The 15,351-nt window shown below is 41.0% G+C and overlaps 1 protein-coding gene across 2 annotated transcripts in view; it reads right to left on the bottom strand.

Annotated features, from left to right (window-relative positions):
* Nucleotides 1-1,991: 1,991 nt before the first annotated feature.
* Pttg1ip2 (PTTG1IP family member 2) overlaps nt 1,992-15,351 on the bottom strand; it is a 50,734-nt gene continuing 37,374 nt past the window's right edge. For both annotated transcript variants that reach the window (XM_076566275.1, XM_042272737.2), the window contains exon 7: nt 1,992-2,084. The gene's annotated coding sequence lies outside the window, so the exon portion shown is untranslated. The remainder of the gene's footprint in view (nt 2,085-15,351) is intronic.

Raw genomic sequence — 15,351 nt, forward strand, 5'->3', positions numbered from 1 at the left:
TCCAGTGTCAGAGATGTCTTGCTTTACATGCACATATTTAGTTTTTCCTAGCTTAAAAAGTCTAGTTTTGTCAGGTTGGATCAAAATTTTAAATATAAATGGAATTAAGCTTCATTTACCCCTTTATTACAGTAGATGAGTTCTCAGTTTCTGATGCTGCATTCTCTCCATCCTGGAGTCCAACTTAAGACTATGAGTTTTATATTGATGTAATACTGCAAGCAGAAAGAATTTCAAACCTTTGCCTAACAAGTGGAAATTTTAAAAAACACAAAAAACAGTTGATGCTTTCAGTCACAGATTTGCTCTTCTTGGCACTGGCATCCAGGGCCGAAAGGGTAATATGTCATGGGGCCATGGAATGTTGGCTACCAGGGTATGAGTATATGAGGTGTCGTGAAGACTGGAAGCTACAATCTCCCCAATATGTCCATGGCATGGCTGCTTTGCTCAATATGGCCTGTGTCAGCATCTATCTATAACAGGAAGGGCCTGGAGGAAAAAGAGAGGGCCTCCTGAAGCAGCTTATTAAGGCATGAGAGTGGGGTTCAGTGTGAGCTTCATGTAGATAACAGGGCCTCAATGACTAGCAGTAGGTTGTGGGCACAGCTTTGATCTTTGAGGGACTTACTGCCCAGCTGTGATCCGGGAGAAGCTCCAACCATGCACATTGACAAAGGGTGGGTGGCCATGCAGATGAAGAAGATGTGCAATGAGGTCAGCTACATCTCAGGTCCTCTGCCCAGTGGGAGTCAGGGAAGAAGGAGGAGCAGAAGTAAGAGCTGCTGTTCATTCGACTGTTACTTCATAAAACTCAGTGCATTTACTGGAAACCATCATGTCAAATACTACCAGAGCTAATAAGTGACCAGCTAGTGTGGGGAAAGTCATAAAAGCAATTGTTAATGGGTAAACTGAGCATTATTAAATGTTAATGAAGAAGCTATTTAGTATTGACACTAACATGGTATTTTTTCATTATATTAAAATCATCTAATATGTTGAACTATAAGAGCCTTCATATTTTGTATTTTGGAAAAAGAAAGATGTGATCACCTATCATTGATTTGATCAAAATTTCATTAAAGTCTAATAATATTAAGCATTTCAAATTTACTACTGGAGGGAAACTGTAGAAGAATTGCTTAACAGTCTTATTACAATAAAAGCCTGGAGCCAGATATAGGAGTGAAAACCTGAGAGATCAGAGAAATAAGAAAAGCCACAAGCTAACCTCACCTCACCTACACCTCAGTCACAAAGAGAGACCTACTTCTGATATACCCACGCCCATATGTCTTTCTGTTCTGTTCTCTCAGCCCAGCTACATCACTTCCTCTTCCTGCCCAGCTCTGTCACTTCCTGTCTGTCTGTACAGACCTCCAGACTTCTATGGTTGGTGCTGGGATTAAAGGTGTGTATCACCACACTTGGCTCTGTTCCCCAGTGTGGTGTTGAATTCACAGAGATCCAGACAGATCCCTGCCTCCTGAGTGATAGGATTAAAGGTGTGTGCTACCATTGCCTGACTTCTATGTTTACTTGTAGTGGCTGGCTTTTTCCTCTGATCCTCAGATAAATTTTATTGGGGGACACAGTATTTTGGGGGACACAATACCTCAACACAGGAAACTGAATAATAGAGCTCTTTTATAAAAAATGAATGTGAACAAAATTAGAAATAAAGTATTTATTGTTACTGCAACAATGGGGAAATAGTATGTGACATGATCATGAAGTAAGCCAATAAAGGTGAATATAGAAAGTGATGTGTCAAATGCATGAATATGTAATATCTATAACACTTTATGTCCAAAAGCATGAATAAAAAGATTATCAAACTAGTTAGGATGAAGATACTCAAAATTTAAAAACAAATGAAAAAGAAAACCCAAATCTTAAATAATGACAAAATCTTGTTCAACCCCTACAATCTCAAATTAGTAGACAAGTTATAATGTCTAAGTAATAAAATACTCTACAAAAAAATGTTCAATAGAATTACAAATTTTTAACTTAAAGGAATTTTGATGTTCAATCATCCTCAAAGTGTTTGTAGACATCATTAAAATCCCAATGGACATCTGAAAGAAAAAGGACACGGTAATTACTGGATGTTAACTCTTACGTTGCGTGTTCTGACCAGGGGTCTTAAAAGTTCAAGGCAACCCATCATTTTTGGTAGAAATGCAGTATTTCCCAAGCCAGAGTTCATCCCATGAAAAGCTTGTCCATGGTCATAATGATTATAAACTCTAATTAGTCACGCACGCTGGAGTAAATTGAGAATGAAAAGGTTCTTCAGCTACCCAAGTGACCATAAATGATTCATTTTCCTTCTGCTGACATGAAAGGGAAGAAGTTGAGTGATTGTGGAGGGTGACATTTACCAAGCCCACATTGAAGTTTTAATGCACATGCAGTATAAAGATTCCTGGGGAAAAAAGTTGAATGTGGCAGAAGAGAAACACTGAATGGATGCAATGAGAAAACCCAGGAATGGGCACACATCAGCGAAGCAGCCCTGGCGGCCCCTGAGCACCATTCCTCCCTGAGGGTACCCCTGAGTACCATTCCTCCCTGAGGGTACCCCTGAGTACCATTCATTCCTCCCATCCCCAGTGCACCTCCTCAGCTTCATTAACCCACTTCTCAACTCTTCTAAACCACAACCCCACGGCTTTGCTTTTCCACCCAAAATGTCTGCTTCCAAGTAGTCCTCCTCAGTGCAAGTCCAGCTGAAAAGTCACTCCCCCTGTTATGTCTAGGGCAACCTTTGCCCCCTTTTTATTGTTTAATTAACATTCTTTTTCATTTCTTTTACATACAGTTTCCCCTCCCTTCTTCCCTCCCATTTCTCCCCGACCTCCCACCTACCCCCTCCTCATCCACTCCTCCTCTGTGCCCATACAGAAAGGCTCAGGCCTCCCATGGGCTTGAACAAAGCATGGCACATCAAATAGAGGCAGGACTGAGCTCCTCCCCTGTATCAAAGCTGGGGAGGCCATCCAACATGGGGAACACACCTTTGCTTCTTATAATAACCTGTAAACCCCAACACATTCAGATGTCTGTCTGTCTGAAGTACTCACCCTTCAGGCTCCCTCTCTTCAGAACCATATTACCTGCTGTGCCCTACCCCCAGTCCCTTCCTGGTTGATTCTCACATCACAGTTAGGGTTTTTATTATTGCATGTTGTTCATTAATAACAATAAGTTTAATTATGAGATTTTTTTTCAGACACAGACAACATTCTTTGATCACAGTCACCCCCTTCATTGTCCTCTCCCTCACTGTTCCCCAAGTAGTCCCATTTCTACTATGGTATCTTTTGAAAAATCTAGACTCTGTACATGTGAGAAAACACAGGTGTGGAGTATTTGGGCTTTGATTGGGCCCCACTCTTTCAGGGATGCCTTCCTACATATTTCAAGTACGACACCTTCTCCTAGTCCCTGGTTTCTGTCCCTTTTTTATCTTCCAGTGGTGCCCCAGTTTTCAGCCATTTTTCTTTGCACCTTACTCTTTTTGTGACCACACTAGAAAGTATCTGCTCCCTAAGGATAGCGAGCTTTGCCTGTCTTGTCTAAGCTGGATTCCCAGTGCTTGACATACAGAAAAAAGAAAATAGTTAATTCTCTCCCACTCTGACCTAGCCCACTCCAGCTCCCTTTGTTCTTATCAATTCCATGACAAAATAAATTCATGGTCTACTCAGTTTTCTCATTGTCAATCAAATCAATATGCAGGGACTGCAGGCCAGGGTCTGTGAGGTGCAGTATCACAGCTATGGGGTGTTCTGATGTGCATGGAAGTTATCAGTGCTTCATATGTTACCAGTCTACCACCTCAACCAGCTGGACATGCAACTCTTTTAAGCCCTAGTTCACAGGCAAGGAAACAGAGATACAGAAAGGTTAATAATGTGTCCAAGACATCACAATCAGTAAGGATTCTACACTCTACATGGTAAAGTGCAGTGTCTACCTTACTGTGAGTACCAGGAGAGAGGGGAATAACATGAGCTGGGCATAGTGTGTGTGTGTGTGTGTGTGTGTGTGTGTGTGTGTGTGTGTGTGTGTGTGTGTGTGTGTGTGTGATGGAGGGAGGCCAAGGCCATCTGTATGAAGATGAAAGTTGAGTTAAACTTTGAGGGGAAAAAGATTAGGGTTTTAATGAATGAACACTAAGAACAGTATAAGGGCCTTATCAGAAAGCAAATAGTGAGAACAAACCTACAGAGGAAGAGATACTAAGAGAACAAAAAAATTTAAAACAGAAAAAAATAAATAAACATTGAGTTAAAGTTTGAAGAGTATTGTGATAGTTACTGTAGACCTGTTTGCTAGTAATAGTACTGGTTTATTATCTGCTTCTGGTGACTATGTCAGCAATCTTAGGTTTTCTGATGATAGGCACCATCAAAATCTTATACTATCATAAGCAGCACTATGAAAGAAAACTCCAACAATGTCAGCAGGCAGGAAGAAGAAAAGCCAAGGAGACCTGAGAGAGGCCAGGGCAGGGCCAGTCCATGCCAGTGGTACAGAGATAGAACACAGCCTTACCATCAGGGGCCTTATATCTGACACAGTGATGATGCTTACTATACATTCCTGCAGCAGAGTATATACAAAAGTTTACAGCTTTCAAATTCTGCAAATAAAATTATTCCAAAACTCATGCTGGGTCTAGGAAGATGGCTCGGCTGGATATAGTGATTGCTGTGCATACACAATGAGCCAATTTAGAATTCCCAGCACCCACATAAACAGTGACCCACATCTAAACCCAGTGCTGATGGTTGGAAGGAGCAGGTTAATAGGTAGATCCTCAAGGCTTCAAAGGCCAGCCTCTCCAGCTGAAACAGTGAGCTCCAGGATCAGTGGGAAGCCCTGTCTCAAAAACTAAGGTAGCAAACCATAGAGGATGCCATCCAACAATGACCTCTGGCCTCCACATATCATACACAGGCAAGTGCACCCATGCACACCTGTGTATATGTTCATACACTACAGGAACACACACACACACACACACACACACACACAGAGAGAATGTTTAAAATAAAAACTAACTCCAGGGCTGGGAAGACAGCTCAGCTGTTAAAGGCCAAGCTCACAATCCAAAACACAAACATTAGCTCCAATAGTTATTTAAATTATGGTGGTGTTTTCAAAAGTATTTATGCATTGTGCTGTAAGCCTATATTTAAGACCTCCTCCCTCCTTCAATAAACAGCATTCGGCATTTAAAAAAAAGCATTCAACAATGCAGGATTTTTTCTTTTGTTCTTTCTCTGTTGTAGAATATTATTTTAAGGTGTGTTACTTTTGTTTATATTGCATTTGCTTAACTCTGTGAAGTTGTGATACTGCGTCTGTCTAAAACACCTGAACTGAATAAAGAACTGAATGGCCAATAAAAAAAAACATACATATCGTGACATAAATAGAACATGTATAAAAAATGTCAATACTAAAACCAGTACATTTCTATGATAAATGAAAATAAAAGAGAAAATAAAAGCTGCACATACTTACTAACCTAGAACAGGGAGAAGTGCATTTGAACTTATTGATGTGGCTAAGAGAATCCCCTGAGTGATTATCCAACTCCACTTTCACTTTCTCTGGTCCCTGCCTGCAGCTATCTGTGATGAAATTTCTTGAACTGAAACTTAACTTTTTTCCTCTTTCTGTAGGAAGCAATTACTTAATTCTCATTTAACATCCCTACCACCATCCCTTAGAGGATTTCCCTTATTTCCAAAATAACTAAAGCCAGAGAGAGAGAGAGAGAGAGAGAGAGAGAGAGAGAGAGAGAGAGAGAGAGAGAGAGAGAGAGAGGCTTGCCACCACCCCTGTTTATGGGAAATAAGCACTGGAAAATGTTAATGCAAAATTATGGACAGACTTGTCTGTGCTCTTCCTCTGTCTCCCTGGTCTCTGTCTTTCTGTCTCCCCCAGTCTCTGTCTCCACATCTCTGCCTCTCTCAAGTTGAAATGTATGGAAAAGTGGTAATAATCATCCAACTGTGAATGAAGTGCTAACAGTGCCTCGGGAAGCATCAAATGGTGGAGGGGGCATGGTTTGGTGGAGGGAGGGTTCCCCATTGTATCACCCCTGGGCACATAATGCCAGATCACAGTATTCTTTCCCATAGAGCCTAGGCATTGCTTAGAATCCTTTACTCTGATGCTTCACGCAGCCAGTATCTTTTAAAATGAAACATTGTGTGTGGCTGACCATTCTTAGTACACAGAATGTATCGTATCTTGTAACTCAAGACACTCTGGGCAATTACAGTCTATTTTCAGCTGCCACAGAACCTATTCTTTGGTAAAGTGCTTCTTGGTAGCTTGAAACGCTAATAGTTTAAAAGTATTACTGCAGTTTATAGAATAGAGTGTAGGATCAGCTTTTGCCTGTGCTGTCCACTCCCTACCCTTCAGTACTGTGCTCACTCGCTCTAGGATTCCCCCCTCCCAGTTCCCAGTCCCTCCGTGGACTCCACGGCCTCTCTCTGCGCTTGTATTGGGGGTCTTGAAGGATGCTCTCCCATTCTTGCACTTGTAGACTGGGGGTCTTGAAGGATGCTCTCCCATCCTCTGTTCCCTCTGCAGTCCACAAGCATTCTCACCCACATCGAGGCCTTCACGCAGTTTCTTCACTTAGGGCCACAGTCCAGACATCACCAGTTCCAAACCCACCACTCTACCTTCTGATTGGGGCTTTGACTTGGCCTCCATTCTGTTACCACAGTTGCAATGTAAGAATTTCATTCTTGTCTTTTTTTTTTTTTTTTTTTTTTAACCAGGACCCGCCAACATGGGCCACAGTAATGTGAAGAAAGCAACCTGCGTCACCATAGAGAAGTACTACACACGCCCTCGTAGTGACTTCCGTATCAACAAGGGCATTTATGAGGAGGTTGCCATTATTCCCAGCAAGAAGCTTCGCAACAAGATAGCAGGCCAGGTCACGACTAATGAAGCAGAGGCAGGAAGGTCCTGGGAATGGTGTTTCTATCAAGTCGCAGGAAGAGGAAAGAGGAGAGGTCTTTATGTTCCTGAGGTCTCAGTCCCAGATCAGACCCCTAAGGTAGATTGGGAAAGGCTGAGGTATCTGGACTGTGGCACTCTCTCCAACCTATATGCCACTCAGTCTACAGCTGGGATAAATCTCAACCAACTGCAGCCTTCTGAATCTGTTCTGTAGTATTTTTAGTAAACCTGGGGACAATTTAAGAAAAAAAACATCCATCCTTTTCATGGAAACTTCCTCATCTTCCCTGACTTTTCTTCATATTAACAGTTATCTTCAGCAGGTGAGTGAGCGAGAAACACTGAGGTTCTCTCGAGCAGCTCTCTTCCCTCTTCCCTACTACATGATTGGTCACTGGGGCTTGTCTTGACCTCAAACAGTGTTTACATCTTCCCCCACCTTTAAATTTCTAACACCTTTATTTGGGCTTTCTCCTGTGCTCATTTCAACGTCTGAAAGGATCCTTTTACTTATTCTTCCTGCCTTAATCTCTCCTCTTTACTCACAACCTAAGACTTCCTCCCCTTGCCCTTCAGTAACACCATCAAAGGTACATTCTCTTACAAATGTGATTGCTTTGTCTTGCTCATATGAAACTTCTCATTCTTTCAAATTAAAGATTGTGTACTGCTGTCACCTTTCAAATGACACCTAAATCACTAAGTGTAGATTTTGAGGTTTACTGCAGATGAAGGACCCAGTGCCTTTCTCAGTGCGCAGTTCCATGAATGACAGCTCAGGTCCCGGAAGCAGAGTGGCCAGCTGTGTGGCAATGAGCAGGCCACTGTGCCCACAGATATTGGCTGAGGTGTCCTATCTGCGGTATCTGCCTGAGAGGTCGGAGTATAAAAACAGATCCCTGAACCATGGCCGTGCTATGTCCCTGACGAGGACACTACAGACTCAGAAGGATGAGGCACCATTTCCTCTTTCATAGAAAGACAACGTATACAAGGACTTAGTTTTCCTCTATGTACTGTATGGATAATACTGGGTTTACCTAATGGGATTGTTATGGTAAGTCAATGTGCATATAGCGCTTTGAACAGTGCCCAAAACATAAGAACACAGTGAGTGTCAGCCTGTGTGTGTTTAAGTGAATAGTAGGACCGATTTATAATTCCTCTCGGATAATCTGTACTTTTCCTCCTTGCACAGCTCATTCTGCTTCCTCTCCCCAAATCCCCCTCTGCCACAGACATAATTTCTGCCAGCTAATAGGCTATGCTCTTCCTGGATTAGCTAAGATGCCATGATTGCCTGCTCTAAGGCCTATCTGATCCACATGTATATATTCTCTACCCTTTAACTTAACCCTTGGGCACCTATAAACCTGAGTCGTGGAATTTACCAGAATGCAGTTGATACTGTATAAACTTGTCTTAAAGTTTTATCTTCCTTGAAGGATTTTAAGTGTCTCTTAATGTTTCTTCTGAATGTTCTCATGGAATTACCGTGGCATAATGGGTTCAAATAGCTAAAATAGCATCATTTATAGAGTTCCTACTGTGTATCAGGTCCAGAACAGTACTTGACATACGGTATTCATTTCTCAGACAACTTTCTCAATATTTTCTCCTTTAATTCAGGGAGAAGTCAATAGTGTAATTAATTCTCTTAAATTGCAAACCAAACAAATAAAAACCAATTGAAACAAAGATAATCTGAGATCTTTCCAGCTCAGACTGAGTTCTTCTACTTCATGCCTGGCTCTTCCCTGGATCAGACACCACCCTTTATCGATTGTGTGGTTGTTTTTGTTTTTGTTTTTTTACATTATTCCCCACTTTTCTAGCAAAGTGGTTCTAATTTACCTTCACTGCAGATAAGACATCAAGGCCAACTGGGTGGTGGTGGCACTCACTAATTCTAGCACTCGGGAGGCAGAGCCAGGCAGATCTCTGAGAGTTCGAGGCCAGCCTGGTCTACAGAGCGAGATCCAGAACAGGCACCAAAACTACAAAGAGAAACCCTGTCTCGAAAAACAAAACAAAACAAACAAACAAAAAACAAACAAATGAAAAAAAGAAATCAAGGCCCAGTGATGTTGAACAATTGCCTTAGATGTCTCAGAAATAGTAAATTTCGCATGCAACTTATAAACCTGATTCTAGAACTCTCCCGTTCACTCCCCACCCCTCAGACAGCTCTTGTCACATTTTGGGAGGTGTCCCTTGAAAAAGTTATTCCTTCATAGTTAATCATAAATTTTGCCCATGTGGTTCTATTTCACTCACTTACGAGCTATCTCTACAAGACTAATATTTACATTTACATAAAATTTTTATTCCTATATAATAGTTTTTTATATAACAAATTTATTTCCTTCACAGTTTTGAAAGCAAATCAAAGTGTTGATTTTATTTTATTTTATTTTATTTTACAATACCATTCAGTTCTACATAACAGCCACAGATTCCCTTGTTCTTCCCCTTCCTGCCCCCCTCCCCTTCCCCCCAGCCGATCCCCCATTCTCACCTCCTCCAGGGCAAAGCCTCCCCCGAGGACTGAGATCAACCTGGCAGACTTAGTCCAGGCAGGTCCAGTCCCCTCCTCCCAGATTGAGCCAAGTGTCCCTGCATAAGTTCCAGGTTTCAAACAGTCAACTCATGCAATGAGCCCAGGACCTGGTACCACTGCCTAGATGCCTCCCAAACAGATCAAGCCAATCAACTGTCTCACCTATTCAGAGGGCCTGATCCAGTTGGGGGCCCCTCAGCCTTTGGTTCATAGTTCATGTGTTTCCATTCATTTGGCTATTTGTCCCTGTGCTTTATCCAGGACCAGATGCTTTCAGCGCAGAATTCTACCAGATCTTCAAAGAAGAGTTAATACCAATACTCTCTAAATTGTTCCACATAATAGAAACAGAAGGAACATTACCAAACTCCTTCTATGAGGCTACAATTACCCTGATTCCTAAACCAAACAAGGATGCAACAAAGAAAGAGAACTACAGACCGATCTCCCTCATGAACATTGATACAAAAATACTCAATAAAATACTGACAGACTCCAAGAACACATCAAAACAATTATCCACCATGATCAAGTAGGCTTCATCCCAGGGATGCAAGGGTGGTTCAACATACGAAAGTCCATCAATGTAATACACTATATAAACAAACTCAAAGAAAAAAAACCACATGATCATCTCACTGGATGCAGAAAAGGCATTTGACAAAATCCAACACCCCTTCACGATAAAAGTCTTGGAGCGATCAGGAATACAGGGAACATACCTAAACATAATAAAGGCAATTTACAGCAAGCCAACAGCCAACATCAAATTAAATGGAGAGAAACTCAAAGAAATTCCGCTAAAATCAGGAACGAGGCAAGGCTGTCCACTCTCCCCATACTTATTCAATATAGTACTTGAAGTTCTAGCCTGAGCAATAAGACAATATAAGGAGATTAAGGGGATACAAATTGGAAAGGAAGAAGTCAAGCTTTCCCTATTTGCAGATGACATGATAGTATACTTGAGTGACCCCAAAGATTCCACCCAGGAACTGATAAAGCTTATAAACTCCTATATAATATTTTATCAACTTTGGTTTTTATATGTACTTCATTATAAATAACATGGCCAATTGCTGTTTCTCTCAAGAATTTGATGGGGGCCTAAAGAGATGGCTCAGCGGCTACGAGGGCTTCCTGCTCTCGCAGAGAATAAAGTTTGGTTTCCAACACCTAAGGTGGTTCACAACCTCTTGTGACACCAGATCCATTGGGTCCTATACCCTGTTCTGTCCTCCACAATACCCATACAAACATACACACACACACACACACACACACACACACACACACACACACACACACTAAATTAAAATAAATAAACCCCAAATATGCATCACTTTTTAAAAAAGAAATGAATTTGAAGGGATCTTTACATAAAAATAAGCTTAACATTAATAGGTTAAAATTGATTATATAAATAATATATAAACAATTGATCAAGAACACATGATAGATTTATAGTTAATGTTTATCATTATTAACTTCACTAAGTCATTAGGTTTTATTTTATACTCTATTGTATTCAAATGACTTAGAAAATCCAGCATAAAATGTAACCTACAGAAATAAGTAGGCCCCCAGCTGATCTCCCAAAGGAATCTCAGCATCATTCACAGAGAACCAAAGGAAAAAAAGAAAGATACAGAATCAGAACTAATCACCAGGCTTTAGTTTAGTATAAGAATATGATTTCAGAAAAGGAAACAACTGGGGGAAATGTTAATGGAAATAAGTATGGCTAACTGCTGAGAAAGACCACTTCTGTACCTAACTGACATATATGAACTACCAAAGCAATGACAAAGTCCTTAATTAACCTCATTAACCTGACATGACTTGAACATTGCTATTCAATTTTGCCAGTGTTCATTATTGATTAGAAAAGCCCTACTACTTTTTAAGATTATATGTATATACACATATATGTACAAATGAAAAAATAGAATAAATTATTTCCATATAAATAACTATAAACTTGTATCACTGGTTATGACAGTATTAGTTTCTAGAGCTCCCGGAGTGAGTAGAACTAGCCTGCGATGCATTATAAATGGGTAATTAACATTCCCATGGAGGAAGAAAGCTGGTGAGTGAAGGAAGGGAAAATCATTTTATTACAGCTAACCATAAAGCTAGCATTCCAGACGATAATAATCTAACAGTTCTGTAGCCCTGCCAACAAAGCTCCTGACATTCTGCCACTCCCCCGTGTCTTTACCTGGTGCCATCCACCAGAGAAAACAACAGGTTAGGTCGTTCTTCATCATTTTCAATAACAATTTGTACATTGGGCTGAGGCATGCTCTGTGTATAATTTCATAGCATTTGTTAATCTACAGACAGCTAAGGAGTGGAAAGGTTTCTCTTTAATTCTTTTAACTAAAAATATTAAGTTATAAGATTACATTTAAATGATCATTTTTGATCATCTAAACAAGGTGTCGACAGATTATGGCTCATTGCACCAAAAACATGCACTTGAGTGGAACACAGATACAGATCCATTTCTGAACTGTGTATGGGTGTTTTCTCATCACAATAGCAATGTAGTTGTGTCAGGGATCAGAAAAGCCCCAAGGCCTAAAATACTTACTGGTTCTTTAATAGAAACAGTTTGCCAATTCTACCTCTTATCTTTCTATGTGAAAATAATACCTTCTGTGTGGTTGATATATTGTGTAACCTAATAAACTTATCTGGGGGTCAGAGAACAGAACAGCCACTAGATTAGACATAGAGGCCAGACAATGGTGGCACACACACCTTTAATCCTATCACTCGGGAGGCAGAGATCTGTCTGGATCTCTGTGAGTTCAAGGCCATACTGAGGACAGAGCCGTGTGATGGCACACATCTTTACTCCCAGCACTCTCATGTCTTTGCTTGGGAAGGACACACGCCTTTAATCCCAGGAAGTGATGGTAGGATGCAGAAAGGTATATAAGGCATGAGGACCAGGAACTAGAGGCTTTTAAGCATTTAGGCTTTTAGTAGCAGTTCAGCAGAGACACTTTTCGTTGAGGACTCAGAGGTTTTCAGTCTGAGGAAACAAGATCAGCTGAGAAGTTGTTGAGGTGAGGTTGGCTGTAGCTTGTTCTGCTTCCCTGATCTTTCAGAATTCACCCCAATATCTGGCTCCAGGTTTTTTAATTAATAAGACCATTTAAGATTCGTGTTACACTTCTAGACATGATCTTTTGTTCACCATTCTGGTCCATTAGATCTGTTTTTAATCTACTTTTACCCAAAATACCCCATTTAAAAATTTTTGTTTTCTAGTAAATCTCCCATCTTATATTGGTGTATATTACCTTTTCAGTAACTAGCACAATTAATTCCATTCTAAAATTTATTAAACTTGAATATTAAAAAGGATAAATGTGTCCCAGTTTTTTGCATGAGATCAATTCAAAGAAAATATCAGGTTAATAATAGTAAAAAGATATAATTGGAAGAAATTTAAAGCTTTCCTCAGGATTTTTACTGCTGTCCATCATTGAAGGAAGTCTGGACAGGAACTCAAGCAGGACAGGAATCTGGAGGCAGGCACAAAAGCAGAGGCCATGGAGGAGTGCTGCTTACTTGCTCCCCATGGCTTCCTCAGCCTGCTTTCTTGTAGAATCCAGAACCACCAGGCCAGGGATGGAAACACCTACAAGAGGCTGGGCCCTCCCCCAGGAAATGGATCTTATGGAGGCATTTTCTCAATTGAGGATTCCTCCTCTCCAGTGACTCTAGCTTGTGTCAAGTTGATATAAAACTAGCCAGCACAGTTAGACTTTAAAGAAAATACTAAAAAAGGGAAGGAAGAGTGCACCTTTAATGGATAGTACAAAGGCACCACTATCACCCAGAATCACTGTCCTCCATATTCCCCTAGACCAGTACTTCTCAACCTTCCTAATGCTGAGATCCTTTAATACAGTTCCTTATGTTTTGCTGACCCCAACCATAAAATTATTTCATTGCTAGCCGGGCAGTGGTGGCGCACGCCTTTAATCCCAGCACTCGGGAGGCAGAGGCAGGTGGATCTCTGTGAGTTCGAGGCCAGCCTGGGCTACCAAGTGAGTCCCAGGAAAGGCGCAAAGCTACACAGAGAAACCCTGTCTCGAAAAAACCAAAAAAAAAAAAAAAAAAAAAAAAAAAAATTATTTCATTGCTACTTCATAACTGTAATTTTGCTACTGTTATGAATCATAATGTAAATATCTGTGTTTTCCAATGGTCTTAGGCAACCCCTGTGAAAAGGTCATTCAACACCCTCAGAGGGGTCACGACCGTCAGGTTGAGAGCCATTGTCCTAGATTCATGTCAGCTGCTGTGGTGGGGACCATGGCATATCACTCCTATTTCTTCTCCAGGGACAAGGCATTCACTCTTCCAGATGCCAGGCCCTTTTTGCAAACTGACCTCAATTTGTGTTTTGCATCCTACATCTCATGACTGGCCCTGCTGTCTCTCTGTGGGTCAGCCCCCAAAGGCTTGCTGGTTCCAGAGCTCCTTCCGTGATTTGTTGTGGTCTCTCTCTCTCCAATGTCCACAGGGCAGTTCAACTCTTCTGCCCAAGACTGTTTCTGTCTGTCCTTCCCATGTGGTACTCCTTCTGACTCCTCTACTAAAATCCTACAGGCCTTTGGGCCTTTTTCCAGGGGAACATCACTTAACATGGGTGTTCTCTCCAGCTCTAGTTCTCTCTTCCTGCTCCCCTGGACCTGTGCTCTCTACCTCTTTACTTCCCCCTCTTTCTAACTCTGCTTCCACCATTGCGAGAGCCATACATTTTTTTCCTCAATAGAGTTCAATATCTTTCCTTTAAATTTACCAACAAATATAAAAAAAAATACATGGCTAGTTCTTGAATTTGTACTAGTATGCCTCAATGGCTCAGTCTTAACTTTCAAAATACTCCTTTACAAAAGATAATTTGGAAATACTGGGTCTAATTTTTAGCAGTGATTTAATATTTTAACAAAATACAGAATTAAAACTATTTAAAATTATGCCTCCTACATTATACATTGAGAAGTCTGTCTATGGTGGTTGTGAGTGAGGAACGTTTCCTCCACAGCACTGTTCCCCTGCAATGGCAGTTTTAAATGATTTATTACTTCTTTTTATTGGTGCTCATTTCATAAGGACAGTCTCAAGTGTGTCATGTACTTTGACACACTCACCTGTCCCCACATTCTTACCTTCCTGTCCTCTCCTCCTCTTGCGCCTTCCTTTCCCCAGTCTCTTACGTGTTTATGTATAAATACATTTGTGTATCTCTATACAATCCAGGATCCACAAATGAGAGAAAACACCCAGCAGTGGTTGTCTTGTTCATTCTGCCTTATTTTGATTAATCTGAAGATCTTCCATACCACCCTCTTTCCAGCAAGTGCTCTAATTTTCTTGCATATGGTTGAATACAACTCCATTGTACCTATATTCCTTTTTCTTTTAGGGGCCATACAATGTATTTCGGTCACAGCCACCCCTCCCTCAGACTTTCTCTGGACCTCCCCAATACATCTCCCTCCAAAATTCATCTCATATATAATAAATATGATCCAATTAGTGTGGTTCATGTGCTCATGGGTGCGGAGTCAGCGCTGGTGCATGGACAATCTACCATTAGCCAGCCCCTCAAAGAAAAATAACTCCCCTTTCTCGGGAGCCACTAATTGCTAATATCCCCTTAGCTAGGATTTGGGTGCTGGGAACCCCTCCTCCCTCCAGGCTGGAATTTTTAACTGGCTTGACCTTGTTCAGGTCTTGTATGGGTAACCAAA

Source organism: Peromyscus maniculatus, chromosome 3, assembly GCF_049852395.1.
Source record: "Peromyscus maniculatus bairdii isolate BWxNUB_F1_BW_parent chromosome 3, HU_Pman_BW_mat_3.1, whole genome shotgun sequence".
Classification (NCBI taxonomy): Eukaryota; Metazoa; Chordata; class Mammalia; order Rodentia; family Cricetidae; genus Peromyscus; species Peromyscus maniculatus.